Source organism: Thunnus thynnus, chromosome 18, assembly GCF_963924715.1.
Source record: "Thunnus thynnus chromosome 18, fThuThy2.1, whole genome shotgun sequence".
In the NCBI taxonomy this organism is placed as follows: Eukaryota; Metazoa; Chordata; class Actinopteri; order Scombriformes; family Scombridae; genus Thunnus; species Thunnus thynnus.
In genome coordinates this window covers 27,451,842-27,459,226 of record NC_089534.1, presented here as the reverse complement: position 1 = coordinate 27,459,226, position 7,385 = coordinate 27,451,842, and positions in this window count along the sequence as shown.

Below are 7,385 nucleotides of genomic sequence, written 5' to 3'. Positions count from 1 at the left end.
GAAATTGATCAAACAATCTGATTGATCTATATCTGCCGCATGTGTAAACAGGCTACTGTTTGCTAAGTTCACCATATTCATTTAAAAGGTGACACATCATCTTGTTTACAGTTTGTTTCTGTTGCTCCAAAATTAGTTATGGCTCAAACTTTGTTACTGCAGGTTTAAATTTAAGTATTTAATGGCCCTGACTTTTTGTCCTTCTGACTCACGCAACAACTTTTCTTCTAATAACAAATTTTCATGATAAAATTAGCGACAGTCAAAGTTAAAGGTTGGAGACAAAACACCCCTTCAACAAAGGTATTATTTGTTAACAGTTTTAACACTCAGCTAATCTGCATAGTCAGGACTTTATGTGTGTGTGTGTGTGGTTTGATCAGATTGGATTGACAGCGAACTTGTTACATAAGCAAACAATCTGCCAACTGTCTTCAGATTTTGATTCAAATGTTTTTAAATCCTGAAGTCTATGACATCACCGCTTTCACTGCTGGAAAAAGCTGATGTCACAGACTTCGGTCACTTTTCAAACAAAATTGTTTTAACTTTAGCAGAAAATATCATGTTCATGTAGGAACCCTTTGTTCAGAGTAAGAAGCTGATTGAGACATGTTCAGGACATTTAACTATACGCTTTGAGTTGGCCTCTACATAAACATAAAAACACTGATAGTTGCCAGGAGTTATTGTAGGGAAACAAATGAAATACACTGAGAGTGAACATTTCAGAAATATATTCAGTATGAACGTTTTGCCTTGGCAGTGTTTGCAGACACATCCAATAAAAATGTCCTTGTTATGCTGATAAAAATAACAAGATATGTGTTACTTTTCCTGTAAAACATACTGTATTTTCACTGTAAATAAGTAGTATGTGGATGTAATTTTTTGGAGAAATGGTTGCTGCCAAATACAATGGATGCCAAATAAGCAAATACGTTGTCATGATGAATTCACCTGAACATGGTGAAGCAACGTGATGAAATTCTTGCTTCTCCTTCTTGTTCTTTGTAGTTCCTCCTTATGGGAGATTCCTGATGTCTGTAGCAATAAACATGACTAATCACTTGCAACTTAGCCTTGTCCCTTGATACATGCCCTTTGAGGCTAGGCTGCAAGCACAGCTAGGTGTTGCTCATCCCGTTGATTTGGTACACAAACATCGAATTATTTCACCCAACTATCCGGATGCATTAATTATTCATTGGCAAACCCCCCCCCCCCCCTCCTTCCCCCCTACCTCACCTCCCTCCCTCCCTCCCTCCTCTGTATGTGCTGCATACAGATCCTTGCACGACTGACCTATATTGCATTTCGGAGGAGAGACAGTGGGTTTTTCATCAGCAGAGCAGAGCGGGATTTGAGCGATTCCCCAGTGTGACCTCATCCTTATGACTGCATCCTCACCCCATTATCATGAAGTGACCCAGATTTTGACAAACTCCTGAGCTGAGAGAAAGACTCACTCTGTGGCAGTTCTCTGTTGTTGTGTGGAACATAAATGCGACTCTCTCTTATTGACCGCAGAGCAACTTTTCCACTTTAGCTTAAAGCTTTCTCAAAGCTTTCGATTTCGCCGTTGCTTCACATACCTATAACAAAGCCGGTGACAATTGGCTGCAGCACACGCGGAGTGAGACTTTGGGGAGGTGAAGGTAAGTGGGGGTTTGGGGGTGTTGCAAAGGAGTGTGTGAGATCAGTGGTAAATCCATTGTAATCTCCTTCTAAGCTACAGACCTGCTCCATAGAGGCCTCGTAAGCAGGAGATGGTCCGGTACGACTGGGCCTTTCATCCAGGCAAAGGAGATTACATCTGAGGAATGCTCCGCTTTCAGAGGTTCTGCACAGAGCTCAAACAATGCCTCATTCTAGTCACATCCGCATCAAGCAGACGCATCACAGACTTTCAAAACTAACACTTATATAATCTGCTTGAGACCTATATTTCCACAGAAGTAAAAGTGACAAGTTTGCATCCCGAGCGCCACAAGCACTTTTGTGTGCCAGCTTTCCTGAGGGCTACACAACAGCATGGAACACTCAATTTGAACACATTCATGTAACATTAACATCTTACACCGCTGCCAAGTGATGGCAAAATGTTTCTTTACAAAATGTAAGATGTACAGATATTGTATTTCACTCCATTTTTGAGGGAACAGCAGCGGAGCTTTTATATTTGTTTTTCCAGATTTAGAGTAACTTTATTTTTTTAAATTAAATGCACATGAACTTGTCTTCTTTCTGCAGGGCAAGGTATGAAGCTTTTTGTCTTCTTTTAGGGGACTAGTAAATATTCCCCTCAAAGAAGACAAAAAGCTTCATTCTTTGGAAGAATATCTTTTAAATATTGGAAAATACTTTGTATGGTATTTGAAACTGTCTGTCTTGATGTTTTTCCCTCTCTGGAAACTGGAATGAGGCCTTTACAGAGTAAGTTGTTTTCTCCTTTAGCTCCACAATGAGTGCATCCTTCACCCGTTAACTGCTTCACCTTTTGGCCCTGATAGGAGCAATGTAATTTCCATCCATCCATTCATCCATCTAACATTTGGTTCCAAAGCAAAATATTTTGACAGTTACCTGCCAGATTGCAATGGAATTTGTCATAAATATTCATGGTCTCCAGAGAGGATGATTAATGATTTTGGTGATCCTCCTGACCTTTCCATTAGGGCAAAAATCACGTTGAAATTTCCATTTGAGCAACACTTTTATGCACAACAAGGAATCTCAAAAATACTGGCAAAGTCATCCTGAAATTTGCCGTTAAAATGAATGGTCCCCAGATGATGAATCTTTATTCTGTCGCCAACATCAGGCCAAAATTTCCACTTGTATGAAAGAATTCTAAGATTGGAATGTGATTGGACAGATTGTCCTGAAATTCACTGATCAGGTTTATGGTTGCCACAGAAGAAACCATCTCTGTTTTAGAGGCTCTATGAGTTTTGCTCTTTGGCATAGAAATATCTCTAAACTAAACAGGCAGGTTGCCATGACATTTAGTATAAATATTCATAGTTCCCAGAGGATGGTTCCAAATGATTTTGGTGACCCCCATCAAGCCAAAAGTCAAGCCAATTTCAGATTTTTTGGGGTTGTTTGTTTTTGCCTCCTCTCAGAGGAGATGAATGGACAAATAGTCCCAAGAAGATGCTGATTACAGACTATAATTTAAAAAAGGTATTTTATAGGCCAGTTCCATTATTGTTGGACTCAGTACTTTAAATTTGGATTACTTTTATCGATAACCTTTGACAAATTTTATTCCTTGCAGTGTAGAGATGAGAGATGGTTTGAACCAGCTTTGAGACCATGTTAAGTCTAAATGTAACTAAACATTTTAGAGAAAAAATGGGTAACACTGCTAAAAGTGCCTCTATGTAGCATTTATAAGCAGTATATAGACATTTAATAAATGGTTTATAATGCACTATAATGTAGTTATAAGATATAAGATGCAAGGATATTATATAAGGATATACTGTAAGTTTATTAATGTACAGTATTTGTAATACAATTGTGTTTGACTAGATTATCATTCATTATCTGTTTATGAGAAGAATTTAGTTAACAACTACATTGATAAACACATCTACATTATGGCGTGTTGGTAATTTGTAGTTTGTGTTTGTCTGTATCATTTTCTACAACTGGCTGCATGGTGCTAACATTTTCTACTGACAACTGAATAAAAAACATGTGAACATTTTGACCCAATATTTTTAGTTTCACAGGTATTTCGGGACTTTAATGGACGGTTTTCATTATAAACTATACGTACATACAAATACAGTCAGCATTCTTTTTCTTTCATTATGTGCATGTGTATGGGGTCTAATTCATTGGCCATTGAGAGGTTCAATTTATGGTCTACCTCTAAAAACATTAAAAAAGACGTGCACATCCCAGTACCCAGTAGGATGGGTGCTGGATCAAAAAATACCTTGCAGAGTTGGACATAGAGATCTGTACACCAAGTATCTCCCATTTAAAGGACTTTTATTTTCTGCTGTGACATTTCGAGCACAAGGCGCTCCCTCAGGCTTCTGATAAATAGAATCGACTTCTTAAATACTCATAGTCCACACTACAAACACACATAACATAACACAACTGTTGCAGATTGGCATCAATAAAATTGTAGCAAATGTTACAATTCATATTTTACATATACACAGATTTTTATAATATAGACAAATTTTATAAATAAGCTACATATGTATAAAAGGTACATGAAGAAAAATATACAACTCATGTAACCCCAATAGTTTGTACTCCAACAAAGGACTCAAGCTAAAAAGCCATCATATTTACTACCTATTAGAGGTGCCTCAGTCTATTTATGAAAGTATCTATTATTTTGACATAGGGAAAATGTAACACCATATGCAAAAAAGAAAGACCACTCTGAAAAGATGATGCAACATATAGAAAGGCAACATTACTCTTAGAGACATGACACATAGGCTATGCATTCACAAAAATGGTCAAATGTTGAAGTCCTCACTAAGGCCTTTTGAGGCCTTTTGTGCCCAGTGTATGTGTTTCCCCCTCTGCGTGGATGTGTTATAACCTTAATCCCAACATATCTGAGAGTGGAAGTGTTGTGTTTCATCTTGGAAAAAGGTACAGCCGCTGGACTATCTATATCTATATATATATATATATATATATATATATATATATATATATATATATATATATATATAATACTGCGGTATTCAGTGATTCAAGTTTTTAGGGGTCTGGTGGTCTTATCAATCTATGCCGGTTCACATGGGCATTTAAGCATGTATATGACATTAACAGTAGAACATGAAATAACATCTGTATCCTTGGATACAAGTGAATACTGAATGGCACAGACAACTCTGTGTTGTGTGTCTTTTGGTCTAGTAGTAGCAAGGCATTCAGTTTGTGACAAGTTGGAAAAACATAATGAGGCACATTTAATCCAAGTCTCTTTATATCTTCTTTGTCTGACATGGTTTTCAAGTTCTTTGGTTTGGGTGTTGAGGTCCTCATTAAAGCTGCAGATCTGTCTGATGTGGTTGAACTGGGAGACAGGAAGACTTTTTTGAGAGCCATTGGGTGATATGATTCACTGTGGAGAAGAGTTTCTATCTGTAGGCTTATGGTATAGGTCAGTTTTTAGGTTGTTTTCTTTAATTACCAGTATGTCTAAAAAGTTAACTTTATTTGAATCACATGACATAGTGAACTGAAGGTGTTGCAGCAAAGTCTCTGGTCCTGTCCATACAGAGAACACATTGTTTAGATACCTCTTCCAACTCAAGATGTGCTGAATGAATAGATTCGCCTGGTGGTTGATCAGCTCTTGTTCAAAGAATCCCACATACTAAGAGGCAAAGCTTGGAGACATTTTTGGCCTAATGGCCACTCCAGGGACCTAAAGGCAAAAGTCATTGTCATGAAGAAAAGTGAATGTGTGAATGAATATGTGAATGCATACCCTCTGTGTCATGTCTCTAACAGTAATGTTGTCTTTTTGTATGTTTTCTCATCTTTTCGGAGTGGTCTTTCTTTTTTGCATATGGTGTTACATTTTCCCTATGTCAAAATAATAGATTCTTTCATAAATAGACTGAGGCACCTCTAATAGGTAGTATGTATGATGGCTTTTTAGCCTGAGTCTTTTGTTGGAGGTACATGAGTTTTCACATGTGTTTGTAGTATGGACTATGGGTATTTAAGATGGCGACTCTGTATTCATCAGAAGTCAGAAAGAATAGGAGAAATGGAAGCTACTTGGTGTGCAGATCTCTCTGTTCTATTCTACATCTACACAAAGACACCAAGAAAGAGAGCAGCTCACAGGGGAATACCCAGGCCCACAATATTGATGGGAGGGTTTTATTAATATGAGCAATGATCGAAAGCTGTCATCGATGATGGATGATGTCGGAGGTAAATGGTCAGACGGGTTCCTCTGCCTCACCATTCATCTGTCTCCAGAACAGCTGTTGTGCGTCTTGCCAAAAGGGGTGTGGGTGCGTCAGGTCGCTGAGGGGCTGCAATGTGAACACTGCCTGTACCTCCGACATCATTACAAGCTGTTTAGGGAAGAGCCAGCTCAGCAGCAACAGCAGAACACTCATCCTCGCTGTGCTCAACGGATGTTCCTCATACCACTGCGGCTGTGCTGGTTTAACTCACAATTACTCTGTTATGTCCAATTAGTCTTGTAATCATGCTGTCGTAATTGCTGCAGCCATCGTAGCTTAAACTACAAAGCAACATTCGTCACAACATATTGATTGCATCTACGCTGGATGGTCTTAATCTTAGATCTCGTTGCACAAAACTTCTTTTTTCAACTTGACTGAATATAATTGTCATCAAACCGGTACGCTCATCATTAGACAATAGTTAGGGGGATGAGTTTTACATAAAATGTCTAACAAGATCCACATGGGTAATAATTGGGAGCACATTGTGATAAATGCTCATTGTTTACCAGGCAAGCCAGACAAAGCTGAGCCAGTGGGAGTGAACCTAGTTTAGGCTGGAGGAGGAAATGTGATAGGAGGCTGTCAGTTATCTTTTAAATGAGTCATATATTGACTGTCTGCTCGTTAGCTCAGTAACTACTTGTTCAAGCTGGAATTCATTTTTATGTTATAAAATGTTTCTATCTTTTAAAAATAACTTTACTGTGCTGTAGTGTACTTCAGTCTTTTCCACCAATTTATGAAATCCAGGATATGCATAGTCACTCTTAAAATCATGTTTTACATTCGACAATAACTAATGAATGAAACTAATGAATGGCTAATGGCTACCTTGGGTTAAAATTAAAAGAGTGGCTACTTTAAGATAGAACCAAAAATAAAGACAGTGATCTAAAAGGAAGTTATTTAGTTCTTTAAAGCTGCACTAATCAATATTTTATATGAACTATGGGTTAAATGACTATGTGTAATATGAAAGGTCTCGCTCATGGTTACAAAACCACAAGGCATTACTGCCACCTCTGCAGTTTCCTGCAGCTCCATTCAGCATTTTAGCTCATTGTTTTGGTTTTACTGCTTGGTTCAGTCTTATTTGGCTAATTTCCAGTAACAGCAGAGAACAGTTTTTAGTGAAAAGGCTCCGACCAAGCGGTAAACATAGTGAAGAATTTAACAACTAAAGAGACAGATATTTTTCTCAGGAGTTAGTGAGGACCAAAACAGAGCTAAAAGTAGAGTGAATATTGGACTTATATACATCAGGTTGTCAAGAACACGACTCCAAATACTAACATCGGTTTGTGTCTGCTGGATGTTTAATTATGCAACTCTCTGCTATAACAACTTTGTAATATGACAATGTTGTATTTACAAATTTTATCTACTGCCCACAGGTAGCACCTT